Here is an 18,929-nt window from a genome sequence, read left to right as displayed (position 1 = left end):
CTTAAACTGTTTAAGCAGCCCACCTTTCCCAGTTGTAGCATGCCACCAGGAAGGAAGACAGGAAGCAAAGAGAAAGAAGAATGCCAGCCCCTCAGTTTTATGCTCATGTCTACGTCATTGTGTAAGGACAGGAAGCCAGTGGGTTCATGGAAAATGTAGTTCAAGGACCCTAAAATTTCCAATAACACAATACAATGTACTGGTTCCAATGCAAAGGAGCAGTAAGGGTTAAGCAATGGGGTTAAGTGACTTAAGTCACACATCTAGAAATTATCTGAGGTCAGATTTGAAACTAGGATGTCCCAACTCTAGGCCTGACTCTCAATCCACTGAGCCACTTAGCTGCCTTCAATTCTCTTCTTTTTTAATAAATCCTTCTACTAAGTCCCTACAGCCCATACTATAAAATCTGAAAGATATGTAAGTGGTCAAATATGATTCATTACATTAATATCTCCAGGTCATCTTTCTTGTTAGTCACACTGTGCATTTCCATCTAGAACATGCATCTAGAACCATTCCATTGATTTCATCGCTGGCTCCTTTATTTAATTCATCTTCCTTGAATTTCTGGGCATTTCTTTTGCTATTTTTTCCTCTGACATTATAGCTAGACATTATAGCTATTCACTATGTATTCTAGCTGGCAGGATATGCACAGTTATCTTTCTCTCTGCTCCTTCCTTTTCACTTCATCGTGTTTTTTATTAATTTTCAAAAATCTAGGCAAATGTATCCTTATTAGTTGTTGATAGGTTTACTCTATCCCTGTTCAGGAGCCTGACATTCCTAGAATTTAAATTGTGATCAGAAAATACAAACCCCATTCTTGGAGACCATCTTTTTAAACAGCTGTTTACTTCCCAAATCTGGCTTTCTCTTCTGAACCTCTTGCTTTCAATCAGCAGCAGTAATAAAAACACCACCTGTGCAGTTAAGGTCTTCTGTTTCTTGCCCATCAATTCATAATCCTCAGCATCACTTTCTAGATTCTTTGGGACAGTATAATCTGTGCCTTTGAGAAAAACAGGATAATAGGATCACCAGATTCAGAGGAGAAAGTAAGTCATCAAGTTGAATCTCTTTCTTTGACAGAGGAGAAAATGAGCCCAGAGAGATTTCATGATTTACCCAATGTCTTTCAGGTAGTAAGAAGCAGGGCTGGAATTCAAAGTCTTGTACTATGACTCAAAATCTAATGTGCCTCCCACTACCCCATGAATCACCAGGAACTCCTAACCTTGACGAATCTTGGTAAATTTTTCCTCCACATCTTATAATCCCTCCATTCTGGATGCTCTGAAAAAAGGAGCAGTTCTCTGTTATTATCAGACTGACCAATAGCAGTCTGTGTAATCTCCTGCAGCAGAGAATCACCAATCACCACTATTCATCTTGGCCTTTAATGGATGATCCTAATCCAGTCAACAACTGGTGTGTAATGGTACCTCAGCATTGTTTGATTTGCATTTCTCTAATTATGAGAAATTTAGAACACTTTTTCCTGTGCTTATTGATAGTTATGATTTCTTTATCTGAAAACTGCCTGTTCATGTCCCTTGCCCATTTATCATCTGAGGAATGGTTTGATTTTTTATACAATTGACTTAGCTCCTTATAGATTTGAGGAAGTAGCCCTTTGTCAGAGGTTTTTCTTATAATTTTTCCCCAAATTGTTTTTTCTCTTCTAATTTTGGTTCCATTGGTTTTGTTTGTACAGAAAATTTTTAATTTAATATAATCAAAATTTCATTTGCTTTTAAAGAAACTTCACTGCTCTGAATAACATGGAAAAATGGAATAATTCTTTGATCCCTTTTATCTTCTCTCCTAAGAAGGAAACCAGTCTGAGCTTTGACCAAATGAGGCTGTGGCAGAAAAATACCAGGCACATTATGCAAATCATTGTAAAATTCGGCCTATTCACCATGCTTTGTAAAGGTGAGATCGTCAATTCTTCATCCTCTTTATAGATCTTGTGACCATGGAGAACCAGCTTTACCTCATTTAACTTATTTTTTTATTAATAGAATTTATTTACAAGTGTCTCAGTCTTCTTGTCCCCTTCCCTCATTATAGAAGGCATCATTGGGAGACAGATATGTATGTATATATAAATCATTTCTTTTATGTTTCTGGTTTTTTGCTCTGCAGATTTATAACTTTGTGAAGTGAAAAAAACACTCAAATCCCAAAACAAGTTTTCAAGGTAATCTCCCTTTCCAGTTTTTGCTGAGGCATTCACCAACACAGAGGACACTTTTCATTTTAATAGCATTTTAACAAACTCATATAATTGCCTTCCTTTAGCCCCAAAAACATTCTTCTCCTCCTTCTTCCCTTTTTTCTCCTTCATTTATTTCCCTCCTTTGCTTGCTGTTCCTCCACCTTCAGCCTTCTTTCTTCTTCCATTTTTTCTCTTACTCAAGTATGTCTAAATTTTTCTTCAAGCCCTAAACTTCATCACAAGTGCAAAATTCTCATGATTGGCTTCAAAATTCCTTCTCCTCTTCCATTTAAATCTTTCTCCTTACCCAAAGTGAAATTGTAATTGGTGGAGGGGGGAAGCAACAGGAAAAAATGGGAAAGTGTCTAGTTTTAAAGTTTAAAAGATCATCCAATTCCAGAGAAGGAGCCTAGGAAGTCAACAGATTTTTAACTTTATGAGGAGGAGGTGAATTAAAAATGGGAAGTCTCACAATAAAGCATACCATTCTTCACTTTATTTCCACTATGAATTTTTCTCTAGTGTAAGCAATATATGAGATCTTTCACAACATTCTGAACAGCGAAGTAAGTATTGTATAACACATGTACAACCTATTGCACATTACCTGTAATATTGAAGAGGGGGAAAGAATTAAGGAGGGAGAGATCATGTAGCACATAATGTTAGAAAACAATAAACAAAAATTGTATCTCTATCTAAACATTTTTAAAAAAAATTTATAGTTAGTAAGATCACAAGATTTTATACTTTAAGGGCATTTATGATTTCTTCTAATTCAGTGGTATAAAACTCAAATAGAAACAGGATCTCTGCAGGTCACACATTGACCTAGAAAATCACAAATTGACACTATGTTATATCATATTCTTATTTATTTTGTCAAACATTTCCAGTTACCTTCTAATCTTGTTCAGGCTATCTCTAGGTATGGAGTTTGACACCACTGTATCTAATCCATTCCTCTTATTTAATAGATGAGGAAATCCCAGGGAAAGGAAATAACTTGCCCATGGTCAAACACAAATATGTCCGTCATAAAATTGGGATTTCAAACAAAGATTCCCTGACTCTAAATCCATGACTTTTCCTCTGGGAGGTAAAAAGACTTCCAGAGTATCTGTTGAGTATAGTGCAGGAGACTGGGTAATTTTCTCCTTATTGATTTTCAGTGGATTAACTTTCATTTCACTGATTTTTTCCCTACTGAATCATATTCTTTGGTAGCATAGAAATACATTTGTTCTCTTTCAACTTACTATTTTAACATTAAATACAATTGAGAATGGTATGCTTTATTGTGGGGCTCCCTTTTTTTCACCTCCTTCTAATAAAGTTAAAAATCTGTTGACTTCCTCAGTTCCTTCCATGGAGGTAGATGATCTTTTGGTATTGAGAAATGACTAATAATCCTGTTATTTCATATTCTTCTCTAGATTCTCAGTCCATATGGCATATGGCAGCCAGATGAGTCTGGCCTACTGACTATCTATTTAATTTCCCACCACTCCTTTATTTTAAACTTCATATAAACCAGATAAATAATATATTTAGGGAAAATAACCTCTGAAAACCCATTATAATATCCTAAAGGATTTGTCGGTAGTTCACAAACTAAACAGATATTTCAAAAGATTGTGTTAAGTTCTTAAGTATTATTTAAGAATATTCCCAACTTCAAAAGCGTGTTTCCCAGAAAAAAAGTTCTCCCAGTTTTAAGGTGCTCTATTGGATTCACATCTATCCCAAACCACAACTCATTAGTCCCTAACAATATATTTACCATTACTAGTCAGACAGACGTAACCATTCAAAATAAAGGTATTTATTGACATAACACAGTAAGAGAAATAGCAATAAATCATTTCTACCACAGACTTGGAACACAATACCCCCAAACCAACACCATTAATGGAAAGAATGAAAATGCACATGAAATATTAATATAGAGGGATACATAAAGGGAATACATCTGAAAGGGAGAGATTCCAATGGTCACGTTACTGCTGATGGCTACTGCCAGCCATCACTCCACTGGGTAAGAAATTTTGGCATTTCTCTTTGTTTCCATTGTCTAGATTCAGCTGGAGTCAGCTGAGATGCTACTTCTTCATAGAACAAATGAGTTATGTCCCATTTCTCTTAGGTTTTACCTAAACCTAGAAATCTTTTAGAAGTAAAAGATGACTTACATACCCACAGCTATGTATTTCTCCAAACTTTGCCAAGAATGGGCATTTTCTACTTAGAAGGAGACCCCTCAGCCAGAATACCAAGGAGCATGTATTTCCTAATATAATAATATTATAATAATGTTATATTATTATAATATTATTATATTATACATATATAGTATTATATGTATTTCCTAATAATCAAAGTTCATGCTTCTGTCAAAGGTCTCATTCTGATTTGAGGCCAGAAATCCACATAACTCCTTGATAATTTTCAGTGACTCATCTGCTCTCAATCTGCATCTATTTAGTGGCTATTACTTTTCCATTGAACTTCTGATGCTTCTCAAATTTGGTTAGAGTGGGAAGCATTCAATTCCAACTCTCTCTTGCTTTCCCAAGCAATTGAATAAAAGGGAGAAAAATACAGAAGATCAAAAAGAAACCCTGAGATGAAGGTTGTAGAGCTCTCCTTGCCTAGCTATATTCTTGGTCTTTCACATGTGGCCAGCAAGTTTTTCAAGGCTCTGAGTCTACTCTATACAGAAGAAACATTTTTATAGTCATACCTTGGTGCAGTCTTGAGACTAACTATACATATTTCCTGGGGCAAATAGCCCCTTACTTCATAGCAGTCAGTCCACTAGCATTTATTAAGCATTTATTAGGTACAAGACACCGTGCTAAGCACTGTACCTTGATAGGGCCATAGAACATAAGCGTTGAAACAGATCTTAGAAATCATCTAGTCTGATCTCTTGTTTTGCAGAGGAGAGAGGGCACTGAGTCTTCACAAAGATGAAGTAACTTGCCTGAGGTCACAAAATCAGTGAGCAGAAAAGCTGAGATTTGAATCTAAGTCTTTTAATGTCAAATGCATTGCTCTTCTCATTCTACTATATAGCTCGTTACTTTACAAATTTATTACTATTAACAAACTGTTATTCTTGAGAGATGACATGGTAGAGCAAATAAAGGACTGGACTTGTAGTTAGAAAGATCTGGGTTCAAGATCTACCTTTCATAGAAGTGATCTCTGTGACCATGGGCAAGTTATTAATCTCTCAGTTCTCCCAAGCAACTCTGTAACACTTTAAAATATAAATGAATTGTCCCTCGGCATTGTTGGAGAGACTCCACCCCAAGAATTCCATAATCTAATTAGATCACAAATCTTTACCCCACCTCTTCTCCCCTCCCCCAAAAGTTATTCATCAAGGAAGCCAAATTTGCATTTCACCTATAATAAATTGGGTTACATTTAACATTATCATAAAGAATATATCTTTTATGAAGATGTGTATGTGTGTTTATAGACACATATGTACACATATCCATATGTATATTTGAATATATAAGTATATATATATGGATATTTTATATAAATAATTATATGAAGTACCATAAGAATTGATATCCTTCATCTTCCAAGAATATTCCTGAATAAGCAGAATAAAAAATGATCTTCTGAAAGTGGCTTCACCAATGCTTTCATTTTCTTTCTTGTTACTAGACAATCATATGGCATCACTGAAGTCCCTTGATTGTGATAGTCGAACTCCTGGCCTATCTATCACTGAAAAGCACCTAGTTATTTTTAAGATTTTCTACTTCACATGATGTTCAGTGGAAAGGGGTCAAGGTATGGATAGACCCATACAAAAAAGAATCTGCTGGCTGCTGAGGGAGGAAAAAAAACAAGAAGAAAGGAAAGCTTGTCCTAAAAAAAAGTTTTTTCAAATTCTTGTAGGAAAAAAATGTTTAACACTTTCTGAATAATGAAAAAATGATTCTCATTGTGTGAGAAATAATTAGTATTGTGATGACTATATTAGCTAAATTAAATAATTTAATAATGATATAATAACTACATTTAAGATTATACACATATATCAGTTTACATTTATGAAATCTTTTATGATTATAAAACATTTTGTTCATATTATTATTCAAGTTGATCTTCCCCTTAGGAAAAATTCCTACTTTGTAAATTTCATGAGGATATATTAATTGAAGTGCTTTATGTCTAAAGACAGCAAAAATATGCATCCTTCTCTATCCTTCAGATATGTCTTATCTATTTTTTCTCCCTTTACAACATTAATTAATGAAAATGTCTCTTAAAATCATTAATTATTTTTTCCTTTAAAAATCTTTTCAAAGCTACTGAATATTAATTTATTTGAAAACGTAAAGTTCTGAAAAAGCCTATTTATTGTAAGATACTGGATCAAAATTCTCCTTGTGGAAAATCCATCAACATTACATAAGGTAAGGTTCAGGTCTTGCATTTGAAAAAACATTTTAAAGTCTCTCTTTTTTTTAAAAGACATTGGTATATTGTTTAAGTGAAATTATCTTTGTAATTTCAAAGCTCTGTAAAATATTGAGAGAAAATATTATCTACATTTTGCAGATAAGGAAACTGAAACAGCTGGTACAGGAAGCAAGGTTTAAATAATTAGTTGTACTAGGGTAAAACTCTGCTTAGTTGAAGAGCCTCACAGAGTTGACCTGGTGCCAGTCATAATGCTCAAACATCTGAAAACTAAAGTATCATAATGATGAAGAAAATATGTATCAGCATAATAGAATACGGCATAGCCAAGCTATGAAATGCTATGTGATGCTATAATCACATTTACTACCCCAGAGGCACATACAAAGAGAAAACTGGCATTCTCTTAAATTTATCAAGCATTGAAGAATAAAGCTAGTACCTAAATGTGGAATTTGCCTTTAAAACTGTTTCTAAAAGCAAACTGGTATTCATATGAAAGGGATTATTTGTTATTCAGTACAGCCTTGGCCCTGGCACTATATATATATATATATGTACATATATATAATTTTATGTGATATATCTAACAATATACATTCATATGAATACCAGTTTATATAAATATGTATGTATTATACATATATAAATAATTTATATATCAAATAATTTTATATGATATATCTATATACGTATATGTACATATACACAGAGAGACAGAGGATTTTTTTCTCAGAGCAAAAATGTTTTATGTTTTCTGAATAATGAAAAGGTGAAATGAAAATTTTAAAATAAATATGTGTGTATGTGTGTATACCCATTTTCACAAAATGGTTCTCTGAAAAATCTCTAAGGAAAATCTTATGAAATACTATCTCGGAATTCTGTTCAGAAATATATGTGCTGTAAGCATTCAAACATTTTATTCTATTTCACATAAAATTTTATCTCAAAGTAATCTACCATTCTTCTTAGTTGAGTGGCAAAAGAATACAGGTATGTCATTTTAACTGAAAAAGCAGACTAAAAATTTTACCAGCATTTAATCTGACTTTGCAGATATCCCCAAAGGAAGCACATTCTGTTATTGGGGTCACTGACATGTCCTCCACAGGTTTTGTTTACAGGGAGAAACCTTGATGGTAATCTATGGGACACATTTATGAGAAGAAGTTGTTTGCCAGCCTGTCAGTTGTCTTTCAAAATAAAACCAGACTGGTGTGTCTCCTGGGAACATGTGGTCAATCCTGTAGAAGAAATTTGCCTGTCATGGGAACAGAGTCAAAACTCTAATGTATGTCATTGATCGAATCTTATCTTTCCCATATTCCTTTCTGCACCTATATTTCCCTACTATTTCCCCTGTGTTTTGACAAAAATATTCAGCTTCCTCATCGACTCTGACCCACTTGCAATGCCTAAAGAAAGAAATTACATATTTTAAAGTCACAATATGATTCTAAGAATCTAAATGAATATACAGGTACCAAGGAAGCAAAACAGGTTTGAATTGCAAGTTTGAAGCTTCCCCTAAGCTGCAGTTAGTGTACTCTCTCACTGGTTTCTGCTATTTCTGTGATCTTCCCTCTCTCTTTCTATAAACTACTTTTAGCATGCTGCCTCAGAGACCCAGTTATTCTATCCTTACAGGGAAAAGGAAATGAAAGTTGGATGTTAACTTTTAGGGAAACATACCCTACTGGAATACTCATTCCCTTTCCTTCTTTTTTTCTTTCTTCTCTAGTTTGTTTATTTTAATTTTTATTCTTCATTGGCAGAAATGGCAAACTGTTTCCTCTTTGGCATGCAACATTCAGAATTTTCATCTCAAGACTCCAAGAAGCCTTTATTCTCAAAGTCAGAGTCATATATTGGATATAATAAATACAAGTGGTTATGCTCTGACCCTCCTTTCATGAAACTCAAGAGTCCTTAATCTCAGTGCAATAAAAAGTGGCTCTCTGAGTTAACCCCAAAATGACCATCCAAACCGCCTATGAATTCTAATCTAGCATCCAGCCAAAGAGGTGAGAAGATTGCCTCCCTCCATCTTTCCACACAAAGCTGTCCACAGTATTCAAGTCTTTCTTTTAAGTGCAATTTAATTTCAGCTTTGTTAAAAAAATATTACAGCCAATTGAGGAATGTCTGAACAAAATTTTGGTAAGTGAATATAAAAAGAAGATTATCTCATAATAAGAAATAGCATATGTGAAGAATACAAAGAAGTATGGGAACTATTACCAAAAACTGAAGGAAGTCGGAGTGGCAATACTTAGCATTTAAATCCTCCACCTTTTCTTTCTAGTGGTTCTTCTTTATACTTTTTCATCCTTCTTCAATCTTTATTCTGCTTTCATATCAACATCATCACAACAAAAGCAAGGAAAAATGTTCTGGAGAAAAGAAATTGAGAAATGGACATGGAAACAAACAGCATATTTTTCTCATCTTGGTCAATATAATACATACCTTTTTAAAAACATAAATTCTAAAGAATGGAATTTTGTTTCATATACAATCTGTTTTTTTATTTGCCTGTATTTGAATATTGGTTTTTTCAATGGCCAACACTAAACATTATTTTAAATTATATAAATATATTCTGAAGGAGTCTGTACATTGGACCTCAAAGTATATTAGAAACTTCCAGTAGGTGGAAACTTCTTCAGTGGATATAGATTAGTAACTCATTTATAAAACTTCAGTGAGTTGCTAAAGACACTGAGGTTTAATGATTTGTGTGTGGTCACATAGCTACTGTCAGAAGGTCTTAAATTAGGTCCTTCCGATTGGAAGGCTGCCTGCTAAGTACTATGGCATGCTGCCTCTCCTGCATGAATGAATGAAAGAATGAATACTAGATAAAAAATAAAACTAAGCTTTTGCATTGTGGAAGGATGCATATTACACATTATTGTTTCACCAAGCCCAGGATCTATAAGATAATAAATTTGATCATTTGAATACTTCATCATTTCTTCAAAGTGTGTTGAGAAAGTTAGGTATTTTGTAATAAAATAGTTCTCCTCTCTACTGGCATTCCATTAAATATGTTGTGCTTGCAGTTAGCCAAAGAATCATGGATCATGCAGGAATAGCACCAAGAAAGTTCTCATAGTTCAAAATATTCTTCATGTCCTTGAAAAAAACCAGAAACTGAATACTTGGGTGTAATTAGGTTCATGTCTTATACAACTCAAATATTTGAATGACCACAGAATCTAATATTTTACTTAAATGCATTAGAACCCCTTCTAGTAAATAATCTTTTTTTTCATCAAAGTCAGGGAGGAATGTTCTGGGTAAATGAAATATTTCAAGTGAATGTTGTGAGGTGCTAAGCAAAATAATAACTTCATTTATAGTAGTTGCTTAATAAATGTGTGTTACTTTTCTTTTAAAGGAGTGTCGTCATACACAAGAAATGTATTGTCAAATTCCAATGGACCCATAATGAAAAATGCAATCTATTCTCTGGAGAAAGAACTAAAGAACTCCACAAATTGAAGCATACTTTTTTAAAACTACCTTTATTTTTCTTGGGTTTTTATGCATGTTTTCTTTTACAACAAAGCTAATTTGGAAAAGTTTAGCATGACCTCAAATGTATAGTCAGATTACTTGTCTTCTCAATGGGTTGGAGAGGAGTAGGAAAGAGGGATAGAAACTCTAACTCAAAAATTTTTTAAATGAATTTTTAAAAACTTTTACTTTTTTCCAATGTAGTTGGGGAATTTTTAATAAATTAAATAAAATATTTTTGCTTTAAAAACTAGAAATAAATAAGAAATGCACTTCACTGCCATATTCCAAGTAATTAGAATTACAAATACCTCTAACTGCTAAGAAGTTATTTACAAAAAGATCTAGAAATTGGTTGTTTGACACTTAGAACACATTTTCCCAAAGGAAAGAACTTACTACATATCATAAATGATTGTTAGGTTCTCAGGCTAATCCAGAGAAGTCCATTTATCCTGTAATGTAACCAAATATGGTTTTGGACTACTAGAAACTTAACTTTACTGAGAAAGGAAAGATAACTTTTCAGCTGCCTCACACTTTTCTTATCCTTAAAAGAAGCACACAGTTTTGAAAGTTTTTACATTGCTGGTAACAATAGGAAATTGACAAAAACTTAAAAAGTTCCTGCCTATGATCCTCCTATCATCATCTCTTAGTTTAGATGAAGAGGAGAAGTTGATAAATCCCAACAGGCATCTTTGGGCATTGAAAGGATGAGAGAATCATTTACATTTTGAGGGCAGGGAAAGGATTCAAGATTTGCTGGGTATTTTATTACAATTAAATTCAATTCCTCCAACTTTTTAAAAAATTCCAGACACTGTGTTTAGATGCTGAAAATATACAAAGATGATGGAAGATATATGATGCTTTCAAAGAGAAGTTTGATTGCAACAAAAGACAGAATTTGGGCAAATCATAACTATTTAAGCTTGAGGTTTCTTATTTATAAAATGTAATGATTGAAACATATGGCCCATAAGACGGATTCTACCTCTAAACCTAAGAACCTCGAACAAGTGTGCAAATAATTGATTGAAAAAAAACAACAAGAGACATAGTCAAAGAATTCCAGACAAATTGTGATGAGAAATTTAAGAAATGAGAAGTCACTTTCACCTAAAAGGAGTTAGAAGTCATGGATAGCTTCAAGAAGAATGTTGCATCTGAGTTGTTTCTGGAAGAAAAAGAGATTTCAACAGGGAAAGAGAATAAACATTTACTAAGTACCTACTATGTGCCCAGCACTGTGCTAAGAACTTTGCAAATATTTTCTTATTCATTTCTTGAATCAAAATTGAGAGGTAGGTGCTATAATGATCTCTATTTTATGGATGAGGAAACTGTAGCACATAAAGTTTAACTGATTTGCTCAGAATCTCATAGATCAGGTTTGAACTTGGGTCTTCCTGATTCCAGGGTCAGAATTATAAATTTTGCCACCTAGCTACCTCAATAATAATGACAGCTAACATTTATATAACACTTACTTTATGTCAGGCACTGTTCTAAGTGCTTTAGAAATATTATCTCGTTTGATCCTCATAGCAACCTGGGAGGTATTATCCCATTTTAAAGATTAGAAAAGGGAGGCAAACAGAGGTTGTGTGACTGACTTGCTCCATACAGCTACTAAGTGTCTGAAGTTGGACTTAAAGTCAGGTCTTCCTGACTTGGACAAGTGCTACATCTCCATCAATAGACAAAGATGGAACTTGAGTTTATTCCAAGTAAAAAAGCTAGCATGTACAAAGGGTCAGAGATGTAAACCAGCAAAATGACAAGGAAGGGAAAAGGTTTAGAATAACCCAGTATGGATGAAATTAGAATATATGAGCCATGAAGAGAACAATATGAGATATGATAAAATGAAACGGCAAGCTCATATCAGATTATAGAAAATGTGAAGGTCAAATTCAGGAATTTAGATTTTATTTAGTAAACAATTGGGAGGTGCTAAAAAGTTGGGTTTTTTCCCCAGTAAAAGAAAGATTTGACCCATTACAGTGGACCAATATGACCCCAAAATGATTGTTTGAGGGGCTTTGAGTAAATAGGCATATTACTGAATTGTTAGTAAACTTGTTACTTGAAAAATAATTTAGAATTAAGGACAAAGAGTTATTAAACAATGTGTGCCCTTTGACCCAGCTCAGAGCAATATATATATATATATATATAATCTAAGAGGAAAAGAGGGTTGTTTTTTTGTGGGTGGCAAAAAAAAGTAAAGAGGATTTTCAACAATTGAGGAACAACAAAATAAATTGATGCTTATGAATGTGATGCAGTACTATTGTGCTATAAGAAATGAGGAAATAAATAAATCCAAAAAAGACATAGAAAATCTTTTATGAACTGTTGATGAGTGAAATGAGGAGAACCAGAGGAGCAACTTATACTGTAAAATAAATACAATAAAAATGAACAATTTTGATGACTTTAACTTGTGATAAAGTGAGCAAAAATAAGAGAATAATTTATGCAATGATGCTATAAAAACAATTTTGAAAGTCATAAGAACCATAATCAATACAACGAAGACTAATGATAAAACATGTTCTCCATGACAGAGGTGATAGATTTAGGTTGCAGAATGATACATGTATTTTTATATGCAGACACTAAGGGATCCGTTTTGCTTGGCTATGCACATTTGTTTAAAAAGAAATTTTTTTTCTACCTTATTATTTTCTTTTTTTTTTCTAAGTGAGAACAGATTTAGTACCTGAATTAGGAGTTTTTGCATAGGAAGTGGAAATAGCCTGGGCTTCCATAATGGAAAGAATACTAGACAGGAGCCAAATTACAGTCCTAGATCTGCAATTGATTAGCTATACAACCCTAGAACAAGTCATTTAAACTCTCTAGGCCCCAGTTTCTCATCTATAAAATGAGGCATTGGGCTAGATCATCTCTAATTGGATATCTCTATTAGCACTTTCCAGCTCTTAAATTTTTAAATATATAAAATCTGTTATGTGTTAATAGGTGTAAAGCTCAACTAGCATGAGTGAAATAATAACTAGAGGGGGAATGATTATTTCCTTAAATATTTGAGCTTTTAAAAGATTTTCTCTAAATGACCAATCTAAATTCCACAAAACTAATGATGAAGAATGCTAACCACTTCATGTCAAAGACCTGCTGAACTCTAGAGTTCAGAATGAGGTATGTTTTCAAGACACGATCAGTACAGATATTTGTTTTGCTTCACTCTTTGTACATGTTACATTTTTTCTTTCTTTTTTTCTTTTATAGTCAATGGATGCGGAAGCGAGAAAAAAAATAGATATTTATCATTAAAAAGTAAAATTTTAAATGTAAAATAAGATTTCTCTAATTTTAAGGAATTTCACTTAGACAGAAAATATTATCTTTCCCAAGAGAAATACCTTTGATTAACCCTCTATAGCAGTGGGTTGGCAACCTTTTTTGGCCATGAGAGCCATAAACGCCACATTTTTTAAAATGTAATTTCATGAGAGCCATACAGTGCTCACAGTGCACACTCCTGTAACAGTGCCTGAAAAAAAATTGACTTTATGGCTCCTGCAGAAAGAGCCCTATCTGGCCCTCAAAAGAGCCTCATATGGCTCAGATAATACATACTGCATCCTATCTCTCTCCCAGAGAAACTTGCTCTTTCAGTTAGAAATGAAAAGGTTGTTTTAAAATAGCAATTAACTTATCCATTTTACTTTTCATGATTATATCTATTAATTCTTTTCTTTTTTAAAATTGGTCCTCCATGTCTTAACCAGATTGAAAGTACAATGGTAGTCATAGGACTGATACCACTACTGATTCATGTAGAAACTTACCCTGTTGCATTTCCAACCTGAGCCAGCTCATTCCTCCTTATGGAGCTAGTGGCCCCTTATATATCAGTGTGGTATTCAGTACAGGCACTCAATCAGTTTTAGCTTTACTGAAGCTCAGAATGCCTGAACTCAAATGATCCACCAACCTCAGTCTCTACAGTAACTGGGTCTGAGCCACCACACTCCACCTACCCATTCTTTGCTTAAGAATTCTCCCCCATACCATAGTTATGAAAAATACTTCCTTCCATTCTCCTCTTTTTGCCCCAAGATGTGATATTTTATATTTAGGTCACATATCTATTTAAAATTCATTGTAGTAGATGATAGAAGAGATGGAAGACTAAACTTAAATTCTACTATATGGCTTTCCCATTTTCCAAGCACTTTTTCTCAAAAAAAGATAATCTGTAGCTCAGTAACTGTTTTCTAGTTTTTCTCAAGAATTAGTTTACTATACTTATTGCTTCTGCATCTTGTAATCTAGTGAATTTTTTCCATTGATCAATTTTTTAGTATTTTTAAAACAAATATTAAACAGTTTTCATAATTATTGCTTTTCAATATATTTAAGGTCACATAATGGCATATTCCCCTTAATTGTTTTTTTCCCTACTATTTCCCTTGATACACCTGACTTTTTTTTTAAGGTGAATTTTATTATTATTTTGTTTAGTTTTCTAAAGTAACCTCTTAGCATTTTGATAAGTAAAGCACTAGATCTACAAATTAATTTCACTAGTATAGCAATTTTTATATTGCCATAAAATAATAAACAATGAATATTTGTATAAATCATAAACAATGAATATCTCTCTGATTATTTAATTCTTTATTTCTGTTAAAATTGTTTTGTATTCATATTCAAAATTACATTTATATAATTTATTTTCCTTATAGGTTGATTTTCATATATTTTATAGAGTTTGCAGTTATTTTGAATGAAATTTCTCTTTTTTTCTCTTGTAAGAATATAAAAATATAGGTTTTTATGCTAATATGAAAGTTCTAAAATAATATCATAGTTGCCAATTTAAAAATATTATAGCTTAATTCAAAATAACTTTTAGTAGCTTTATTCACAAAGAGGTCGAAAGAGTGAAAGTGGAAAAATGTAAGAAGAGGGTAGAAAAAATGCCTGGCCTATCACCCTAAGTGTTGCTTTGTTTTCTGGCTCGGCCACAGCAGGGCTGGGTAATCTTCAACCAGAGGACCAGATGATGTCTTCATCAAGGGTTCCACCAGTGCAGCCTCCTCCAGGAAAGGAAGGTCTCTGGGGAACCAATCTCTCCAGAAGCCAGGAAAGGAAGGCCATCTACTTACCCAGCTCACTGATATACAGTATCTGAACGCAAAATCCCCAGGAGAAGTCCTCCAAAACAGCAGTCTGAAGGAGAAGTCCCAAAGAACTCCTAAGGAAAAGTCAAAGTCCTCTGGACAGGAAATTCAAGATTTTTTATAGTCCCTTTTCCACGTCACTTCCTGTTGCTACCCTACTTTATGTGAACCAATGGCAGTCTTTCAATTTGCCTAGCACTGCCCCAGCACAGGGCAGTTGTCACTTACTCTAGCAAGTGACTCATGAATCTACTTACTTAGTGTTAAGTAGGGGTACTTTGAGTTCTTGATTAAATAATTTAAAAGTTGCTGATTAATAGACAAAGGAAATTTATTCACTCTTCACTATCTCCTAGTTTTTCTTTGTAATATATAGAAAGGGCAATGGCTTTTGTGAGACTATTTTAAAGACGGATACTTTGCTGATATAATTAATTGATTAATTTTATCATAACTCTCAATGATTTTCTAAATAATGCATTATATCCTGTACAAATAAAGGTAATTTTGTTTTCTCTTTACCAATGAATATTCCTTCCAATTCTTTTTATATCTTATTCATATAGCTAGAATTTCTAGATTTTCAAATGACACAGGGACAATGGATATCCTTTCCTTACTCCTGATTTTCTTGCAAAAGCTTTCTAGTGTTTCTCCACTATAATGCTACTTCCTGATTTTTTAATAGATATTGTTAATCATATTTAGGAAATAGACAATAATTTCTACGCTTTTTAGTGTTTTTTATGAGTTTTATGTTTGTCAGGTTTTTGCCTCAGCAGTTAACATTTTCTTATAATTTTTATAATTTTATTTATTTATATTTTATTATATACATATGATCTATTTTATTTATAATTTCCTTAACAATGAACCATCCCTGCATTCCTGATATAAAAACAACCTTTAATTAATAATTGTTAATATGTTGTTATATTGTTTTTATTTAGGTCACATATCTATTAAAAATTCATCATATTAGATGGTAGAAGAAATAGAAGGCTAAACTTAAATTGTCCTATATGGCTTTCTTAATATTTAGTCAATATTTATTAAAACATATTTGTGTAGTTTTGTTTCATTTATATATATATATATGTATATATATATATATGGTTTGAGAATCAAGACTAGAATTCCATGATCTCCAAGACAGTAGAGTAATTGCTTTCCTCAAACTTGAGCAATTCAAAAGCCTCAAAAAAACAATAATTTTGTGCCAGACAGAATCATTATGACTGGATCTATAAGATAAAACAAAAATCCATGAGATGAACAAAAATAACCTTTTTTAAACTCCTGAAATAACAACACAATTATGAAGACCTCCAACTCTATATTTCTATCCCTAACAAAAAGTGAGTAAAACAAATTCACATGTTTGTAATTCAGAGTCCATACCCAAAAATCCCCAATGGCAGGAACTTTTCCCTGAAACATTCCCTCCTAATCCCACAAGAGGGTATAGAGATTGGTTCTGCCCAACCATGAAAAGGAAAGGATATCAAGCCTTATTTTTCTCATAGAAAGCTTCTTATTACAGCTAGTTAATGAAAACCTCTATCCCTCCTTAATTCCATTTATAATCAAGAAATAACCTTTAAAAGTAACTCCAGAGAAAGAACTGATAAATAGAAATAAGTAAGATAGAGTTTTATATATATACTTTTTTTTTGCAAATGATGCCTTCTCTAATAGTGAGAGGGGAAGAAGTTACCTGGGTATCTTAATGTAATGAACATATTCATTAATTATTTTAAAGTAATTTTATATAACTGATTTAACAACCAGGGTATGCTATTAGCCAGTTTTCTAATCCTTAATAAAGACCCTGTGATGTCAGTCATTCAAATGCTTTTCCCCAGTGATTATATCATCTAAATAATTCCAGACATTCTGAGCTCAACAGAGCAGAGAGGAGGAAAGTAGACAGAAGCAGAGTGGAGCAGAATACCACAAGGCAGCCCTAGAGAACAAATTCAAGTATGAGTATTATAAGAAAACTGCTGAGTGGCTTTTATACCATACTAAACATCAGCCCCAAATCACAGTGATCCATGGTTCTGGATTGAGGGGTTTTTCAAATAGAGGAACCCAGTTACATCCCTTTTACTATAGTGAGGCACTTGACTTCCTTCAAAGCATAGTACAGGCTAAGCAGGGCAGCTGGTATTGGGACACTTAAATGACAAAAACTGTGTGATGATGCAGGGCCAATTCCCCATGGATGATGAACTTCCCACTCTGGAAGGTGGCATTCTCTATGAGAGCTTTCCAACGTATGAATATGCCCACCTTGACACCAATGCTGCCAGTGGGATAAACCATGAATATGAAATTGGGGATATTATACAGATCCAAGATCATATCAATTTGGCAGGCCTCAATGGACAAAATCCACTTAGAAGTCCCAGTGATGAGAGATTTGGAGAAAAGTTTTGTAATGATGAAAAAATAAAAGAACTGTAGAGAAAATGATCAAAGAAGAAGGATCTTTAATCAGGCCAGCTCCTACTCCTCTACTCCACAGCTCCCTGGCTCAAAGTGGATTCAAACGCCCCTCCCTAGTGAGGGATTGGTTCATTTATAGACCAATCCCACACCAAGAAGGGGAGGGAACCCTGGGAGGTTCAAGGCATGCTGGGGATGTAGTTCCCCAGCATTAAGTTTTTCTTAAAGCACACAGTTTCTTCCTATGTCTAATACTTATGACCATATTTTGAGACAGAAGTCCTATGGTATATGGAAACAAATGGACTGAGAATAACTACTGCAAGAAAGAACCTATCTTATGTTTGAAGGGCCATCTTTGAAATCATTACCATGGCAGAGTGGCAGTTTCTGCAGAAAATGGAGGCCAATACTGTGGGCATGGCCAGAGCTGACAGGGCCCAGGCAATGTGGCCTTCAGTTCTTTGGAGTCTCCCTTATCATGCACAAATCTGTATTGGACTATGAAAGCCAGGAGACTGACAATCATGGAGAGGTAGTGGTGGCTAGGCACATAGGTGCTGAGAAGTTGGAACAATTTGTCTGTATTCTTGTAGAAAATGTGAAATCATTGTCTGAGAAATCTTTTTGACCCAAGGGCTGCCTGGTCTCTCCTTTCCCTGCTGCCTACTACATTTCATTCCAGCTAATGGCCAGCTTTGCCTCCTCAACCGAGTGAGCCACTTAGCTTTCTGCCCCAGGATGATGGTAGAAAAATAAGAAATGTTGGCATTCCATCTCCATGGAATATCTACTTATCCTGTCAGATCCTCCCTAATGGTACTTAATTTATTTTTTATTCTACTCATGGAATCCCTCCGTGGAAAACTGGATCATTCTATTGTAGCTCCTAACTCACAGCCAACATCCTTCATTCCACCTCCACTGGATGTTAGGATTAAGTCCACATTGCACTAAAGCGTTGCTAAAATTAGGAAAAGTGTACTCTAATATTCCCTGGAGATTAACTCTGTCATCCTATGACTTCTGAGGCCCTTTGTGTGTATGATAAACAGTACCATGCCAGAAGAAAAAGACAGCTAGCCTAAATAATTAAACAAATAAATGAC

The 18,929-nt window shown here is 33.8% G+C and overlaps 1 pseudogene; it reads left to right on the top strand.

Moving 5' to 3' along the window:
- LOC123253469 overlaps positions 1-18,451 on the top strand; it is a 30,999-nt pseudogene extending 12,548 nt beyond the window's left edge.
- The last annotated feature ends 478 nt before the right edge of the window (positions 18,452-18,929 follow it).

The sequence above is a fragment of the Gracilinanus agilis genome, chromosome 1, assembly GCF_016433145.1.
Source record: "Gracilinanus agilis isolate LMUSP501 chromosome 1, AgileGrace, whole genome shotgun sequence".
NCBI lineage: Eukaryota > Metazoa > Chordata > Mammalia > Didelphimorphia > Didelphidae > Gracilinanus > Gracilinanus agilis.
This window is presented reverse-complemented; position numbering and strand designations above follow the sequence as displayed.